Below are 20,552 nucleotides of genomic sequence, written 5' to 3'. Positions count from 1 at the left end.
AATTAAATAAAATATAAACAAAATTTTAAAATAAAATATCAATAAAATATCTATAAAAAATTATTTTAAAAAATTAAATAAATAAAACATCAATAAAAAGTTAAATAAAATTATTTTATTTTTAAATTGAGACATTTAAATTTTATTGAATTTTATTAAATATAATACATAATTAAATAGTAGAGGGTCAAAATGGTCATTTTGACCACCTAATCCCAACAGTGGATAGTCCCCCAAAAACTATCCCATACCCCCCCAGGACACAATAGTCCCCCATATGGAGGATAAGGAGTCCGGCGGAAAAAAAAAAAATCAAACGACGGATAAGGAGCACTATTTGGATTGTCCCCCCCTAATCCGGCGAATCAAACACACCCTTAGAGTATTATCAAAGGTTTATCAATTTTTTTATTAAATTTAAGGATGAATTACACTGATAGTCCCCACAGTTTGGAGCTCGTATCATCTTGGTTCTTGACTTTTCAATTGTGATACATTTGACCCTGAATTTTGAATCTTGTTCCAAATAAGGACAATTAAATATATCATTAGATTTTTTAAAGGTAAAATCGTTAATTTGATAAAATATAAACTAATTTGACAAAAATAGATGTCAAACAAATATTTTTGAATTTTTAAAAATTATTTCTACTCACTAAAAATAAAATTATGTAAAATTGATAAATCTTTTAGACATTTATTTATTTTTTTATCAAATTATTTTTTACTATGTGTTTGGATGATGATCATGTAAAATTAATCATGTAATTTTTATCAATTTTACATAATTTTATCATTGGTGGATAAAAATATTTTTTTGACATTTATTTTTGTCAAATTAGTTTATATTTTATTAAATTGACGATTTTGCCTTTGAAATTAAACAATTGTATCTTCAATTGTCCTTATTTAGAACAAGATTCAAAATTCATTGTCAAATGTGTCACAATTGAAAAGTTAGGGACCAAAGTGATACGAGTCCCAAACTATAAGGACTATTAGTGTAATTTGCCCTAAATTTAAATAAAAATTTGAACAAAAGTCTTTTTTGATATTAATTATTTTAATGGAAGATTTTAGAGCTTTATCATAATATTAGTCGGACGATCGGGTGGATGTTCGGTTAGTTAATAGGTCAGTATAAATTTTTTTGTTTTTTTTTACCTTGAGATGGTCGACTAGACAGTCGACCAGGCCAATATAATTTTTTCACAAATTTTTACCTTTAGGTTGTCATCTGGGTGACATCCGGCAATGGCAATGAACATTGATTTGATAACATGGGCATCAGTCCTAAATTTGATGATAGAAAAGTGAAATCCTCAATTTAATACGTATTTGATTTAACCTTTGGAGCAGCAAAATGACTCATTTTTCATCAAATTCAAATTTGATTAAAAGTTTGAGTAATCATTAGAGATGGTCTTAACAACAGTAAGCGATCCAATCAATCGCAGTACACGGGACGGGGAGTGATACCCCGTTCCAATTCTTTTTCTTTTAATAATTTCATCAAATTTAAATAAAAAAAGATTTGTTGAAAATTTGATAAGAGATTTGGTTTATTCTTGATTTGATAAACAAATTTATTTCTTTCTTGATTTGATATAAATTTGATAAAAAGCATTGGATGATATATTTACCAAATTTTTCATTAAATTTAAATTTAATGAAATATTTGGTAAAGGATTGGAGATACCGTTACACCACTCCATCATCATATCATATACCAAAGAAAAAAATATACTATACACACTTTTTGCAAATGGTGTATCATATATATCTTTAATTATATATATATTTTTATTAGTTATGATTAATTTTTTTTATTTATGATAATATTTTAGTTATGACTCATAATAATTTTTTATTATAATTTTTTTTTTGTTATAATTTAAAAACTATGAAATTGTACCATTTTATTTTTTAATTATAAATTATATATGACAGACACCCTTTTAAGGATAAGTACCATAGTTTTTCCCCTTTTATAAGTTTGTTTTCAACAAACTCCTTTTGCAATGCCGAAATAAATAACTCATTAACTTATTTGGGTTATATTATTTTTTTACTTTTTTATATATTTTTTATAATAAAAAAAAAAAAAAGTCATATCCAAATCAAAATAATTTGCAGAGAGGAGCTAATTTGGCTATTATTGCATGCATTACAATTCCTCGTGTATAGAATTACTAACAATAATAAGACACCTTGACGGTAAATGTTTGCTAAACAAACATTTCTTAAATCTGATCCATTTTCTCACAAGACAATGTTTTTTCTTTTTTCTTTTTTTTTTGGGGGAGGGGGAGAAAAGTATTCCTTCCGGTACAAATTTTCGATTGGAAGACATTGTTTGAGCCCGTGGAACTCATCGTGAGTTTCGCATCAATGATTCGAACCGTCATTTTTGTTGGATACTTTGTTTATTTTATCCATACAAAAAATTAGATTACTTTGATAACTATAACTTAATTTATAATTTTTTTATTTTCGTAGAAACATGATAAATTGAATAAATTATATTTATCAAATCGATCTAATTTTTTGTATAAATGAAATATAGAAAGTGCCCAACAAAGATCATCGAAACGGGACCCGTGGTGAGTTCCATGAATTCCAAAAAACACCATCTAGTCTAGATTTTCGACTTGATAAGATCTCTTTTTTCCTATAATTTTAATACAAAAAATTATACTGAAATAATGTAAAGGTAATATTATATACTTCAAAAAACATATTGACAAAATGTTTACTTTGAAATTAATATGTGGCATCTTTTTTTTTTTAATATATATTTTTTAGAGATAATTGTTAGAAAATCCAACTTAATGAGGGGATAAGGCATTAGATTTAATGGATATTTTTTACTAATGAGAGGTCCACCTTTTGTTAAATAATTTTGTGAGAAATCTTTTTATTTGTTTTGAAAGACATTTTCTTTCTAATTTTATCCCTTAATTTATCCGTTGACTTTTTTTTTATCTATTTAACTTTTTTTTTGACTATCTGTTCAAATTTGTATCTATGTGTTCAATTTTTTTTGACTATCTGTTCAATTTTTAAATCTTACATGTTTAAAATTTTACTATCTGTTGAAATTTACCACACCATCTATTGAAATTTTACACTTCTTATTCTCTCTATCTGTTGAAATTCTCATTTTAACTTATCTATTTGTTGGAATATCTATATGTTGAAATTTCTTATATATTCAAATATCTGTCCAAATTTAATTATATGTTCAATTTTTTCCCCTCAGTCTGTTCAAATCTATTCAAATTTTGAACATATCAACAGATATCTGTCAAATTTTTTTTAATCAATTGCTATATGTTTCATCATATCATAAACGACAATAACAAATCTATCTAAACTAAAAACCTATTTGTTATCTAAACTAAGAACCTGTATGTTCAAGTTAATAGAGTTTTTCAATTCTACTTTGTAAATTAGAGAGATTCATCACATTCCTCACACCACAAGATTCCTCAATAAAAAATAAAAACTAAGCAAAGCAATTCCATAATAAAACTTCACAACTCTTTTTTTGTATGTATGTAATTGTGAGACCATGAAATACCCTCTCACATGGATTGCAGAGATCCAACGAAGAGATAAATTTTATCCTAGTAGGCCTGCAAAGATGAGCATGATCGGTGCCACCCAACCTGGATTGCCGGCCGGAGGCACTCTGATGGTGAAGTCAGTCCTTGAATCAAAGAAGTAAATATCATATATATTTCAAGGGGTGTGTGTTCTGTAAAGAGAGATGAGACATACCTTCCACTTGGGAAGGACCCCTCTTCATATAGATGGGGGGTTGCGATATTTGTTTGGGCTGGACCCATTGTAGGCCTTGTTTGGGTTAACCCCAATAAGTTGATATATATTTTTTCCTGGCTCCCACAATTGTCCCAAAACTTTCATTGTCTGCGGTAGAAGGAATGAGAGTTTTTTCTTGCCAAGTTACGCTGTTCAAATAGCTGTTAGGTTTTTTTGATAAAGAACACTTTGGATAAATGAATAAAAGGTATGAATGAATGACTGCATGTATGCTTGAATGAATGTATAAATGTACGTATGTTTTGAATGTATGTATAAATGTATATAAGTCGATCATAGGATGAAGGGGGGTGAGCTAAAACCCATAAAGGAATATAAACAAATCATAATGACAGGCCGTAGTATTCTAACCCCGAGCATGGGTATAGGCCGCGGTATTCTAACCCTCGGGCATGGGTGTAGGCCGCGGTATTCTAACCCCCGGGCATAGGTGTAGGCCGCAGTATTCTAACCCCCGGGCATAGGTGTAGGCCTTTGCTAACGACGCTTTGTGCCGAGTGCGAAGATTGCGCTGTACTCGGAGACTTTTGCTGATTTTAAGTGGCAACCAAGTGCCAATATGGCAATGACTTTGAATAATGCATCATGCACCGAATAAGGTGGATGTGTTAATCACTAATAATATTGCTCCGCTTGTATGGAATTACCAAGTAGATATTGGGCCAACTATTTAATTGTCGAGTGTAGACACCCATTTTTGACTAATCTTAAGACTCGGATGTCACCGATTGAGCGCTCGGTGATTACGCATGTTGTGCTCGTTTCGAGGTTTCAGAGTTCTTGGCTGAGAGCCTTACCCCCGGACCTCGGGACCCTTTTATGCTTTGCCTCGGTTTGCGGACCAGGTCTTGCTTTCTCTTCCCAGAGGGAGGGATAGGTCTTATAGACCATCTCTCAGTGGCTGTAGGCTATATTTCATGGTCGCAGGCCACTGTCCTCGTTTGGAGACCAGCTTCCGGTTTTTGGAGCCGTCGGCTGCGCGTCTCGGTTCGGGACCGCTTAACATTCTCAGTTTGGCACGATTTTTGGCACACACCTTGTTTCCTCTGTCTAAAGGGACACTGCAGCCCGGGAGACCGCCTTTGTGGTCGCACGCCACTTTTGGTGCTTAACAGCCTGTTTTTGGGGCACTCGGCCGCGCATTTTGCCCCCCGAACCCTCATTTTGCATCGGTGTTGGTTCATTTTTAGCATGAACCTTGTTTTCATTGTTTAGAAGGTGGTACAAGGGTGGGAGACCACCTTTTCTCTTGGAGACCACTTCTCTCTCTGCCAGCCGATTTTCTTGTCGGGAAACTGGTATCCTTGATTTTTTAGCCACATTTGCTGGTCTCCCACCATACCACTAGCTTGCATTCAGTTGGGAGACCATCAAATGGGCTGGCCGACCACTTTTCCTTGAGGGAGACCACTCACCCTGGTCAGCCGACCAGGGGAAGTGGTCGGCCGACCACCTTAACTGGTCGGCTTGCTCCCTCCAATTTTGTCTCTGTGAGTTGTTGCCAGCTGTACCAGCTGGAAGGCATAGACTGCATCCTCCATACACGTGTATGGAGGATCTTTGGCCTTAGTTTTTAGCTTCTTTGAGAAGCTTTGGCCTTCTTTGTCTATAAAGGAAGGCCTCCCCCTCCTTTGTGAGGGTTCAGATTTGGGTTAAGGCACATACACATATCTCTCTTTTTGTCTTTATATTTAGGCTTAGGAAGTGTATTATTCTTGACCCTTTTGCACCACACCTCATAGCCTAACACTTCCACCATCAACCCAAGGTTCTTGGAGGTCATTTTCAAAGGGTAAGGAGCTGGGTTTTTAGTCCAGAGGTTGCTGTCTTTGTTAAGCTTCAGGGTAACTCATTTTCTCCATTTTTAAGCATTATTTTGATCCTTCTCTTAGCCTCATTTGCATGCTTATTTGAGGTTTGTTGTCAACTGAAAAAAAGTTTATTTTTAAGCATTATTCATGTTTGTTTAAGGCCATTTTCCTGTTGGAGGTCATCTACCCTCTTACATGTTTCATTTTGTTTTGAGCCATGCCTTAAAGCCTTTGTGTTGACCTTTGCTTGGCCTTTTAGCCACTGAAATCCAGTGGATTTTCAGTGGTTGGCATGCTGTTTTGAGGGCCAAAATCAGAGAGGGGTGACCCTCTCTCTTTTGGCCTTGTTTGTTTGCATATTTGGCCTTTCCAATGAGCCTATATTTTCATACTTCCTAGCCTTAGTTCAGGCCATTTTTAGTGACTTTTAGGACCTGCCTAGACTTTTTCTAGGGCTGGTTTGGTCACTTCATGTTTGCCTCTTGCATGTGTAGAATAATCCCCTTCATAGCTTATCAAAGGAGCATGTCATTCTTGCATGTATTGGTCATGTTTCAGTGGATTTTTGGTCATTCCTTGGCATATCATAGCTTTGTCTTTGGCTGGTTTAGTGGCCTCTTGAATCTTTACATGCTTGTAGTGTAAACCATGCTCACTGACTTACATTGCATGTTGTTTTGGCCATTGATTCTAGCATATTTTGGCCATACTTCAAACTGATTTTGTTCATATTTTGGGCTTCCTTAGCTCTGTTTTGAGGCCTCTTGGTCGAATGATACTTGCCATGCATACTTGTAGTGTAATATCCTTGCCTAGCCTTGAGTTTTGGAGCCCCTTGCATGCTTAACTTGAGGTGTTTCCATGTCTTGGCATCATTGAGCATGTTATTTTAGAGCCTATACTTCTGTCATGTTCCCATGTTTTCCACTCTTTAAATGCGTTTGAGAGTTGTGCTTGTATACCTCATTTATGGGCCATTGCATGAGCTTCATTTTTGTGCATTTCAAGCCATCATCTTAGTCCATTTTGCCACTGTTTTGGGCCTACATAGGGACTGTTTGGGGTTGGTTTGTTCATTTGGACATTGCTTTGCATACCTCTAGTGTAATGCACTTCACTCGTTTTGGTATTTGAGCCATTCAACATGCATAACATGAGTTGTTTGCATGATTCGGGACCATTTTGTATGTCATTTCAGAGCTGGAACCTATGTTGTTGTATTCCATATTTTATCATTTCCATGCTTTCATACAGTTGTATCTTGTGCCCTAGGCTTTAGGCCCTTGCATCTTTCATGTTTGCATGTGTTTTGTTGCCTCATTTTCATCATGCATGGCCACTGATTTGGGTGTGGCTGAGGCCCATTCATTTTGGTTTAAGTCCATTTTACATCGAGTATGCCATTGTAGTTCATAGCATTGAGTATGTCGCGTTGTCGCATGTTTGATCATTGCATTGCGCATGCCTTGTTCACTTCATTGTGTATAATAGTCTTCATATGTGCATTGTGTATGACATATAGTATCATGTGCATTGAGTATGCCATCATTAGTTCATAGCATTGCGTATGCTAGTTTGCATGTTTGCACGTCATCCTTTGCATGTTTGCATGACTTGGTTGCATCGCCTTAGGATTGCATGCTTGAGGTCGCATTGTGCATGCCATTTTACTTGTTGCATTGAGTTTGGAATAGGAGTTAGTTCAAACACGAGAAACGAGGGATATTTCATACTCCAAGTGATGAAACGTGCCTCGATTCTTGGTCACCGACACTTTTGACTAACACATGATGAAGTTTAGGCATTTATGTGTTTATATATGCATTCATTTCACATTGAGTCGTGCAATCCGACTCCTCGGCCATCATGCATTGAGATACATGATTGGTGGCCCGAGGATCAAGGACTACACTCCCTAGAGCATATGCAATGATGGGGAGAGTGGTCGTGCACACATGTGTTGCAAATACCTTGCTTTCTCTCTCTCTTGCCTTTGTTGCAGAAAATACAGAAACCAGGAGAAGAAACTGGTCGGCCGACCAGGTTTTCTGGCAAGCCGACCACTTTTTCTGGTTTTCACCACCAAGGGTGGTCGGTAGGTGGTCTCCAATGCCTATAGCTGGTCGGCAGCCCCCCCTAGATTCCCAGGGTAGAGTTTCATCTCCTTGGAGCTTTGTGCAAGTTTCTGAAATCAATTGCAAACAAAGGCGAGCCGAGGCATCGCGATGGATTTCCCGACAAGGCGACTCGAGCATGCATGCATCCTTTATCATTCAAAGCAGAGCTGAGGCAGCCCATTTTACATAGTTTGCATGCTAGTTTAGATAATTTGTTAATTAGCTAGCGTTGTGTAATAATTAGTTAATTTGATCCTGTATTATTTATTCGGATCCTCCGAGAGAGGGCAATGTTGTAATATGTGTGCATGTGTGTGATGTATGTCTTCCAACCCCACGTCTTTCTCTCTTTTATTTACCAGCTTATGATGGTTAGTTTTAGGGCAAGTTTCAATTAGCATCTTTATGCTCGTATGTTTGCATCCATTCATCTGTTTTGCATGCATCGGGCTCGGCGCATCATACTAACTGCATCGTATTTCAATTTTAAGTTGAATACATGTTATCTGTAGCATCTCATATGCCATCTTAGAAAGCCTGAGCCTATCTTAGTTGCATTCTTACATGTTTAGGCATCTCAGCATAGTTAGGATTCATGCATGTTTTCTAATTAGCTTCTTCCTTTGGCTCGGAGTACTTGGTAAGCATTTATGCTTTAGCATCCTTGTATGCGTGTGAGTGACTGCCATGATAGCATGCTTACCATGAGGCTATGTGTGACAACCCTCACCACTGTTTACTGATAAATCACTGATTACTGTTAAACTGAGACTGATTATGATAATTGACTGAATTGATTGAAATCCTGAACTGATTGATTGTCTGTATCTATTTAAGTGCATTTCTATCTGTTCACATTTTATGTTTAAACTGCAAATTGAAGGACTTATCGGCGGCCGAACCAAGAATGGATTAGTGTTATGTGATGATTAGAATTTATAGGATTTTATGGTATAATTACTTGAATTTGGATTTGGTATGATTAAATTAGATTAAAATAAGTTAAATTACACAAGTTGCCTTATTTACCATATTGCCATGTTAGTGGACCATTTAGGTAATACATGTTGAGCCTTATTACATGTAAACACAACATTTCTTTAGCCCATTCTTGTGATCATAGCCGACTAGAGAGAGAGAGAGATAGGAGAGAGCTTGTTTCCATCTCAAATTGGCTTAGAGACTTGGAGAATTGGTAGAAGATTTGCAAAATTGAGCTTCTAGGCTTGGGATTGGAGACCTAAGGTAGAGAATTCAACCTCTCTTTGATGTATTTGTGTGTTGTCTTGCATGATCCACGAGAAATTAGAGATTCTAGCTAAGAGTTGGTTCATAATGTTGAATTGTAGCATATATTATGCATGCATGTCCACATTGTTGCATTTTGAGGTTCATTACATGGAATTTGGTACATGCATGTTCATATTATTGTTATAGTCCATGTTTTCATCTTGTTTTTGGAAGTTGAGGCTCATTTGAGCAAACAATTGAAGCTTTGAATTGGTTTAAACTCATGCATGTCATGTTTGAGTTATGTTCATGAAAATTGGTTTGAAATTGGATTTAATTGAACTACCTTTGGGCTTTGATTTCTCAAATTGATCTTTGAAACATGTTATATTATGAGTTTTGAAGTGTCTTCCCAAAAATTAGCCCAAAAGGATTGAATTTGGTACATTGAAACTTGTTTTTGAGCTTGAGGTTCAAATCTAGAAATTTCAGATTTTGGACTCACGCTTGAGTGTGAAATTCATGCATCCAGCACTTTACACTATTTTACAGTCCGCTCGAGCGGGTTTCGAGCGCCCAATCGAGCGTGATTTTCACACATTCAGTACTTTTGGCATGTTTGACAGTCCGCTCGAGCGGGGTAACTCGCGCTCGAGCAGAGTATTTTGTTTGCCTGTACGCTCGAGCGGGAAATTCCACGCTCGAGCAGGACCCTAATTTTCTGAAAATATTTTTAAAGTGCATCTTTGCATCCTCATTCCATCCTAGGCATTCCTAAGTCTAGTTTAAGGCATCTTAATAAGGATATTGATGTAGGACCACACTGAGCCAAAGTAGGGACTACGTCTTTGATTCCCGAATATGTAACTTAGTATGTGTTCGTTCTGTCACTGTATAGGGTTGGCTTTCGGAGACGCGCTCTAGCTACTTATAGCCCAGAACTCTATGAGTAACAATATTGTAAAGATATGTTTGAAAATGAATATTTTCTGAATGATCAACTGAACTGTTTTCTGAACTGTTTACTGTTAACTGAATGAATGTTTGTCCTCTATTCTGAACTGTATTGTGGTATCTTTAGCAACTACTGTTACTGTTACTGCTACTGTTACAGAGATCTCTGTCAGTTCCTATCTTGGAACTTCTGTTTACTGTTACGATGGCCATCATTGACTGTTTGGTCTTTTAAGACCTACTATTTACTGTACTGTTCTGCTAATGAATGTACCACATATGACTGTTATGACTGAATGACTGATATACTGATTCAATGAACTGTTTTCGTTACTGTAAGGACATTCATTCTTAATACATACGTAGGTGTTCAGGCACCAGACCGGAGCTAGGAGCGTGGGTTAGACCCCCTTTTGTCAAAGCCAACCACTGTGCCTCACTGCGAGGTTCTAAGTCCTTCAAGCTAGGGCTTTGGGGGTGTTTTGGTTTTTCCCCTTCTTGGTTATGTTCTGTATAGACTGAATGTTTTTGTACTGTACTGTTTTAAATAGGGATTAAGTCCCTGTCCTGAATGATTGTATATATTGTGCATACTGTTTTGATACTGATTGTATATATATGAAAAGTCTTTTTGCATACAGACTGTCACAGCTCATTGGACATCTTTTAATTATTGTTTTGGCTTCCGCCAGCCCCTGTACTCTGTATTGCTGTATTACTGTTAAGCAGGCCTTCGGTAATCTCGGATTACTGGCCGGTTACGGTACTAAACTCATAGGGGCAGGTTTGGGCTGTGACACTATGTGCTTATGTGATATAACTGCCTGAATGCCTGTGGGTGAAGGTTGGGTTGCTTGAATTGGAATAATTCGTCGAAACCCGTGTTTTAGCCTACTTGCGAGAAGCAAACTTCAATCCATTTTCAAAACAAACAGATATGCGATGCTTTGTTCCAACTTAGGCAATCTAGTCTATACTTGTATGTTGTGCGCATCATTTAGTAATTCTAGATTAATAACCGGAATAAGTGCACATGTGTTTTAAAAAACAAGATATCGTGCTTAGTAGTGGCCGATTTTTGATCGGGCAAGCGGGGGTGCTCATGAAATGACCTTCCCCAATCATACCCAAGTTCTCGAGCCGTGGCAACTTTGGTGATGACGGACACATGACCTTAGGCATGAGTCAGGGTTTCCTAAATTTCGCCAAAATAAAATATTTAGGTGGTGACTCTGTATCTGGCAAAGCAGTCTACGTTTGATACTTCTTTCTAAAAATCAGTTTTTCAAAACGATTTGCCGGATTTGGACTCTTTGGTGATTTATCGATCTTGCATTGCACTTTGCGAGATTAGATTCAGAACCGTGACATCAAGTCCGAACTGTAGTGAGCCCAATGAACAAAACGGAATTTTCTCGGGACATTCGGGGACGTCTATACCGAGTTGCTCGGTTTGCATTTAGTCCAAAGTAGACTTGCCCCATTGCTTTCAAATGACAGGTGTTAGTCGGAAGGAATGTAGATTCCCATTTCCCTATATTGCAGGGAAGATTCGGCTTTGGTAAAATGACGGCGCACAACAATGTGTGAACTACTGACTGCCAAATGCGAATTGCCGACTGCCAAGTGTAATGTATTGCCCCAAAACTAGCGCTTGCTTGGAGTGGTGTGAAAAGGAGCGGGAGTGTGTAACTCAAGTAAATGTCGTTGTAATGTTTGTACCAGGTTGGCCGAGTATGCATGCATATCAAAGGTACCAAGATGATGATTGGCTGATGTGCCCTAATTGGAAAGTAGAAAATTGACTAAGATGTCCCAGTGGGCAATTGTTTTGCCAAATAATGTTGTTAGGGGAATAAAGTTGCCGAATACTGTGACCAATGTTGCTCCATAAAGTTTGACAATGCATAAAGTTGACAAATAATGTTGTTTAGCCGAATAAAGTTGATGCACGGCCGAATAATGATCATAATGTTGAATTAATAATGGTGCCAAATAATATTGCCGAGTAAATTTGATGCACTGCCGAGTAACTAGTGTCAAAACATCGGTGTCTGTTTCATATATAATGTGATTTTGCTGAAAAGTTTGTCAGCTACACTTGGGTCGGTGATTGTGCTGATCTTTTGGTCGGCGATTTTTCTTAGTTTCGCAGTGTGTCGGCATCCCTTCAGAGTTGGATTTGCTAAGAACTTGGTTGGCAATGGTTGCCAATTTTTTGAAGTTAAGTTTCTTGTCCAACGTATATTTGCCCCCATTGCTTTTGAATAAGATTGGTTATTCGGAAGGAATAAAATTGACTTGGGCCAAAATTGCCGAGTAGGCCGATAACAATTTAAAACGGATTTCGTGCCCCTGTTCAGTGCCGTGGCGAAATCAGAATGAAGCCGAGACAAAGTAGGGTACTTGGTGATATGCGAAGTAAGCCATTGCACTCAATTTTTGAATGAAATCTATAATTTGTTTTTTATTTTTTATTTTTAATTTTCAAATTCTGACCATATGGATATGTTCAGGAGGTGACAAATAGTTGGAAATGACTATTGGATCATTGTAATCGGACTTCGGATAGCGTAGCTGTACCCAAAATGGATCGGAAGGCTAAGATCAATAGGGTGTAATGTAACTGCGAAGCATTGGATAATTTTTGCATAGCTGGATGTCGTCTTCTCCAGTGAAACTGGGCATTTTTTGGGCAAACTTTGAGCAGCTCGTACGGCTTCGTTTGAGCTTCGATTTTGGCGTGGTTTGTTACGTTAGACTCGTTGTGATGAGTACGTCACGTTGGTATGGGCAAAACGTGAATTTGACGGCTTTGGAAATTTCAGTTTGTCGATAAATGTTATCTGTATCGCAACTTTCGGCCAACTTTGGTTACTTCCTAGCTTATCGGGTTGGTGGGTTTGGACTCTTTGAACCAATACGAATCCTGTGGTATTATTAGATGTGGATTTCGGCAAGTCGAGATGCTAGTTCTAAGTCGATGCCGAGAGTATTGCCGCCAAATATTGTTGCCAAAGCCGAGATGTTAAAGCCGAATAAGTTGTCGATACTAGACTGCGGCGTTGATATTAATATGTTGATATGCCAAATGAAATGCCGAATAAGTTGTGAGTTTGCAGAGTTGTGCCAAATAATAAGCCGAATAAGTTATGTTGCCGAATAATGTTGCCGAGTAGGAAGAGAGCCGAATAATCTTGCGGCGTTGATATTGATGTTATGCCAAATGAAATGCCGAATAAGTTGTGTTGCCGAATAATGTTTTCGAGTAGGAAGAGAGCCAAATAATGTTGCCGAGTAGGGAGAATTAGCCAAATAAGACATGTTGCTGAATAATGTTGCCGAGTAAGGAGAGCCGAGCAAAAATGGCTACACTTCTTGCACCGAGAAGCACACAATAACTTCTTATGTCATCTTCTCCATGCAACATAACATGAAAAGCATATTTTTAGCTTCAAACTCCTGACTTTGTGCCTTTGTATCTCTCTTGTTTTAAGTCCGATTTGTCTCATTTTTGCGATGTTGAATTCAGCTTGTAGCCTAGTGTTCATTTCATCAGCTGTACGCCTCATTCCGCCACTGCTCGGATGCTGGCGGACCTCCCAATGTTGACCAATAAGATGGTTTTACTTCTTTTTGTTGTTATTGTTTTTGTTCAACTCTTGTCCTCGGCAAAAAATGTAGTCGATGGAAGAATGTACTTGGAGGGGAAATGTATTCGGCAATAGCTTGGTGGTTCACATTGTTGGCTAAGCACTCGGTGGCGAATAGTCGGGGCTGTTTTCATTGCCAAAGAATGGAGCTCGGCGTCAAATATCTGTCGAAATGCATATGCATGGGCTCCAACGTCGGATACAAATGTAAACTTGCCGAATCAGCCATGTTGGGCTGCCGTACAGCCTTGTTGGATTGCGAAACAACATCAGCGTCCATCGTATATATAATGTGACTGCCAAGAAGTTGGTCAGCAATGCTTGGGTCTGTGATTGTGCCGATCTTTTGATCGGCGATTTTTCTTAGCGTCGCGGTGTGCCGAAACACTTGGTCAGCATCTCTTTGGATTTGGTTTTGCTAAGAACTTTACTGGCAATGGTTGACAACTCATCTTGGCTCTTTCTTGCTGGAGCATTTGGTTGGCTTGTTCTTGTAGTGTTGTCTTTGCCGAGAGCTTTGGTGGTAATGCTTGGTAACTTTTGGCTTTGCCGAGTGCACTTGTTAGATGAGAGAAATGCTTGAATGCTAGGAGGTATTTTAAATTATACTAAAGTAATAATTGCCCAAGTTCTAAGAATAATTTATGTTGATGTTGCGGACAACAAATTCAATTAATAATTGTGATAAACAAGAAATTAAAATTAGATAAAACAATGTAACTCTTGAAGTCGTCCTTTATTGTGGTGCCAAATAATAATGTTTAATCTAATCAAGATATACCAAGACACAGAAGTGAAGACCCAGGTGCTTAATAAAGTTCCATACGCATGCAAGTATATATATATATATATATATATATATGAAGCCAAGAGATAAATAAATAAATAATGACCAGGGGGTGAATTTGGATATCTTCGGTTTTGTCGAGATTTTGGACAGCATCAACATGACCCATTTATGACAATTGAACTTGCCTCTGTTTGAATTTATATGCAGATATAAATATACATATATATAGTCTGCAGGCTACCACAATTAACTAAATAATAATAATAACTTCTTTTTTTTTTTATCATAACTCATGGTCCATCCTATGGCAATGTCTCTTGCTGGGAATAATTCTAGAGAGAGAAAACCTAAGGACCCAGTCGTGGATTCCATAAAAATTGTTAGTATAGATATATGTATACCTCAAGAATAAATTATAAAATAAACTCCTGTGAGGCAAAAACTAAATAAACAATCTTGGGAGTGGGTTTGGCCGAGCAACTCTTTGAATAATGCCGAAAAGAAGCTCCCACAAACATAATCTGAAACCCATTTTTAGAGAGAGAAAGTGAAGATGTAAAAGTAAATCCATGAGCACTTGTTTTATTGTAACACTTTTCATCAAGATTCACCATGAAAAAAGAAAAGAGTTTCTATGGAATTTGTCAGTATACACAGATATATGTATACAATTCAAGAATTGATTTTCCAATAATTTTATAATAAATTTCGTTAGAGAGAAAATTCAAAGCTTAGCTGTGGCTCGTGATAACCATCAAAATGTTGTTGATGTTGAATGTTTACTTATAGTAATATGTTTGCTGTGTTCTTCGTTGATCTCGTTCAGTCGTTTCCTATAGTGAGACCATGAAATATCCTCTCACATGGATTGTAGAGATCCAACGAAGAGATGAACTATATCCTAGTAGGCCTGCAAAGATGAGAATGATCAGCGCCACCCAACCGGGGTTGCCGACCGGAGGCACTCCGATGGTGAAGTCAGTCCTTGAATCAAAGAAGTAAATATTATATATATTTCAAGGGGTGTATGTTCTGTAGAGAGAGATGAGACATGCCTTCCACTTGGGATGCCCCCCCTTTATATAGATGGGGGGTGTGATATTTGTTTGGGCTGGACCCATTGTAGGCCTTGTTTGGGTTAACCCCAATAAGCTAATATTTTTTTTTTCTGGTTCCCACAATAATTATACTTGTATATATCATATAAGGGAAATTAGATCAGAGATTTCCAAGTAATGTGATAACAGATTTGAGTATACCTTTATCACCGCTGGATTTGATTCCGGTGATAGACCACCACTAGAAGAAAGCCTTAACACTAATTTCATTGATGTCGGCGATGTGGCCGACGACGATCTCGTTGGTGATGAGCTTGGAGTAGATAATGACGTAGTTACCAGAAGAGAGAGTGACTTTGTAGGTGTCACCAAGGTAGATAGAGAGTTGGAGGTAACATTGATGTTGTATCCAAAGATATTGGTGAGGATGAGGCCGATAGAGAAATCGTATTTGGTAAGCTTGGCATGGGTTATAGCGGCGACAATTTTGACGATAAAATAGGATTAGAGTTTGAAGAGAAGAGAGGGAAGAAGAAGATGAGAGAGAGAAAATGACGACGAAAGGGCGGCGGAAAAGCGAGAGTGTCGTCGATGGCTTAAGCTTGGAGATTTTGAAGCTTTAGATCTAGAAGAGAGAGAGAGAGAGAGAGAGAGAGATAGATAGATAAATAGATAGATAGCACAAATATAAGAGAATAAGATAATGGATTGTTTGGTTTTGGCAAACAATATATATACAGGGTAATTTGGTCATTTTGTAAGAGTTTGTCATTTTGGATAAAGCATTTAAAGGAGCTTCTATTTATACACACCCATTCCACTCTACGCACATCATTCTCAATACACACACTTAAAAAATTAATCCTAATTTATTTTTCTCACTGCACACACCTTTTATTTCACATCTACCCTCAAATGTAAATCATGTACATACACACACATCCAGACCCCCAAACCCGTCTATCACACACAAACCCCTCAGGCCCTAAACTCGTCTCTCACACACAAAGCCTTCAGGTCCCAAACCCATCTCACACACACACACACACCCATCTCTCACACTCTACGTTTTGTTCCCAAAAGCTACAACCATCCATTGAAGACATCTCATTGAAGCATTGAAGACATCTCATTAAACCATTGAAGACATCTCACGTGAATCATTGAAAGAATTCTTTACATTTGGAGAACTTTGGTTAGTTTACTTATTTCAAATCTCATTGTAATGTAGGTTTGTTTTTACATTTTCAAAACGAAGCCCACTGAAATGAGCAATATGTTCCTCATTCGGAACTGGTTTTCCAAAAATAAACAACTTGTTGGGAAGTAGAATTCCGAAAATTATCATTTATTTTGACAGTAGAATTCCAAAATTGTTTCATTTTTTCGACATTCAACTTTCGAACAGAATAGATATTTACAGTTTTCAACTTCCGAACAGTTTTTTTTTTCTTCCCCTCTTTTGTATATTCTTTTTACAATTGTATACTCATTAAATATATTAATTTTTGCAAATAATATGGATTTTGAATGTCAATAACATGTCCCACATACTGCTTCAAATGGGCGACATCATGAATTGGATTTTGACCATGACCAGGGACGAGGTCGGGGTCGTGATCCAGGACGAGATTCAACATCCTCATCGACTTTACCAGGCTATCGAGGCTATGACGCATGTCCTTGAAGGTCAGCACATTGACGAAGCTGGACCTAGTTCTACTGGACCTAGTTGTACTGCAGGTCGCTTTTCATCTCTGACATTGACATATAGTTGTAGGCCTAGTCGTAGGCCTACAGATGATTCGTGACATGTTATTTGTCAGTTGATGAAATTTTTTTGTGGTGTTTTTATAAGCTGACATTGTTGTACACATCTTGTAATGACATTATAAAAAATATTTTGTTATTATAATGGAATGGTAACAATAGTCGATGACATTGTAAATGATATTTTCTTATTAGAATGTAGCAGTAACAATGGTCGATAACATTCAATCCATGCCACATAACACATCAACAGCAAAAAACACATCCATTAATTTCTTCCATAGTTCTAACATTGTCAAATACATACATGTGTCATTCGACATCAACAACATCAAATATCTCTCGAGTAACTACAATATCATGAATGATGTCCTTGAAATGTTGAATGCGGCGCACATATGCATCATCCCAGTCGACAGTGTAAGGGTGACTGTATTTTCGCCAATTAGTGGCTATAGGAGGAATTGGATGGCCTGGCTACAAAAAAAACCTGCACCAAATGTCACTTGAGTTAGTGGTCATACCTCATAACTTCCTGTACATGGCATTATAAAGACAAATTTGGTTATACCTCATAAGTTAGTGGTCAAACTTGCACCAAATTTGTATAACATTACAAATTTGAAATGCCATTATAAAGACAAATTTGCAATTTGAAACTGCAAATTTAGTATGCAATTTACGAATTTAGAATATAAAATGGAAAAAAATTACTTCATACAAAAGTACAATGTCGAAAAGAATGCTACCGTTCGAATGTAGTTGTCCGAATTATTTTTACCAGTTCAAAAGTTGAATGTCGAAAACTTCAAAGGCTTCATTTGGGAAGTGGGTTGGCTTTTTGACTTTTTTAGCTTTTTTAACCTGGGACTAAAAAGCTTGGTTTAGGAAAGGCTTTTGGCTTTTTGGTTTTTTTTGATTTTTTTGTGAGAGAAAAAATATAATAATTATGAGTTTGATGTGATGTTTTGTCTTATTGGACTAAAAAATCTATTTTATTTTTTGTGGCTATTTTAGCCCAAAAAAACTCCATAACCAGCTTCCCAAACATAGGCAAATTATGTCGGATGACAACTTTCGAAACTAAATAATTATTTCGATAGTAGACTATTGAATAAATTGATATTTTTCGACCCTGGCTTTCTGAAAGACATGGGGGAAAAAAAATGACTTTTACATAGCAAAACTCGCATTTCCTCGGCCATCTTTCTCATAAACATTTATCTGCTTCTGAAAATTTGAATTTTCAGAAGAGAAATCTCCCATAACAATGATGAATGAGGATGAGGTTAAGTGTGTAAACTAATAAAAAGTTAAGAATCAAGAATGAGGGTGTGTGTGAACTAGCGAATGGAAGCAAACAATGAAGAGTTTTCGAAGGATAAAGAGGGAATGTGGAAGTTTAGCAAACTGAGTATGGAAGAATGGAGTAGCTACAATGGACTTGTGGAGCTTCAACAGGTTCAACTTGATGTGGATGTGGAGTTTGGATGTGCAATGAGAACTTGTGTTTATTTGAATTATGTATAATGTCCATAATAGTAATTTCACTTAAGGGTAAAATTGTAATAAAAATAAGTATAATTAAGTATGTGCACAGAGTGGAATGGGTGTGTGCAAATATAAGATCCCAGCATTTGAGCACATAGACCTTTGGCCAAGGAAATCCGAATTTGAATTTATCAACTGAGTGTCATATTTTTTATTTAGACATCATTAATTTTTTAATATAATATAATATAATGTTTTGTCGTGTATATATCAAATCACCATCTATTTTGTTTTTGTAATTAATCATTAATTATATATATATATATATATATTTCATGAAGTGTAAATGTAATTAAGATTATAAACGAGTTAAGATGAGCATTAGGTTGTTTGAGTGTTAACTTAAAAATTGAATGAGATTCAAAAATCAGTTTGTTTGGTTTCTTAACTTAGGATTCAATTTTTAGAAAAATTAATTTTTTTTATTTTTCGTGTTTTTTTTATTTTTACTAAATTTTTTTAATATTGTAAGTAATTTTTTTAAATTTTTATATACACCTAATATAAATACACTTAAAATGTATAATATTTGTAAAAAAAATCTTTAAAAAATTCAATAAATATAAAAAATACAAAAAAAATTATGAAAATTCACTACATTTTTTTGTATTCTAGTGTATTTATTGAATTTTTAAAATATTTTTTTTACAAATATTTTACTTTTTAGATACACTAAGTAAGGTGCATCTAAAAAAATTTAAAAAAGTGCTTAATTTTTTTTTATAAAATTACTAAAAACAAAAAAACATGAAAAATAAAAAAACTCAATTTTTGAAAAATTGAATTCAGAAAATTGAAACCAAACACAATGATTGAAGTTTAGTTTATTTATGTAATGAGTCGATCTTAAATAAATTTTTAACGAGCCGAAAATAAATCAAACTTAAATAATTTTATTTTTATAGTATATACTTATCAAATTAAGTAAGAAGTTATTCGTATTTAATTTCAAATTTTAAAATTATATTCAATTTTCCCTTATTTAACTACTGAGCTATTTTTATTTTTAATTTTTATAAAAAATTAATAAATCTAACACGAGGGTGCATTATTTTTTTATTTTTTATTTTTTATCTTTTTTTAATCACATCACTACTCTAATTTTCTATATATCTTGTTGTAAAAAGTAAAAAAATGCAAACCATCCCAAACAATTTAAAGATTTGGTTAACAAAGCTATCTATAGGTTTCGTTTGGAAAGTTAGCTATTTTAGTAAGTTATTTTAGTAGGTTAAAATATTTGTATTTGACAAGAAGGTTGAATTTTTTTTGTAGTTAGTAGGGATGTAATCGGTTCGAAACGGTCGGTATTTAGGTGAAATTTTGCACCAAACTGATAATGTCGGTTTTATTATATTAAAAACCAATACAGACCAAATTTTTTATCGAACCGCACTGAACCGCACCGATTCAAACGGTTCAGCTCAATGCGGTTTAATTAGTTTAAGTACTTTCAAAATTGAGTCATTTCCTTTATTTGTAGTATAATAAATAATTTATATAAAAATATTAAATTAGCCATTTGTACACAATTTTAACCATATCTAATCCAACCATTCACAAAAACACAAACAAAAAAATTAATAAATACTAAGGCTTGAAGCTTTCACTTAATTAGAATTAGAAACAAAATATAATCTAAGAACCAAATTGGCAGTGTTATTCATTATATATTTAATATATGTTATATGTAAATATATTTGGTCGGTTTCGGTGCAAATCGGTGTATAGTATATCAAAATCGGTACCGAATCAAAAACCAAAAAAAATTA

Source organism: Camellia sinensis, chromosome 1 (assembly GCF_055761805.1).
Source record: "Camellia sinensis isolate YWXY chromosome 1, ASM5576180v1, whole genome shotgun sequence".
Classification (NCBI taxonomy): domain Eukaryota; kingdom Viridiplantae; phylum Streptophyta; class Magnoliopsida; order Ericales; family Theaceae; genus Camellia; species Camellia sinensis.
Note: the sequence above shows the minus strand (reverse complement) of the source record.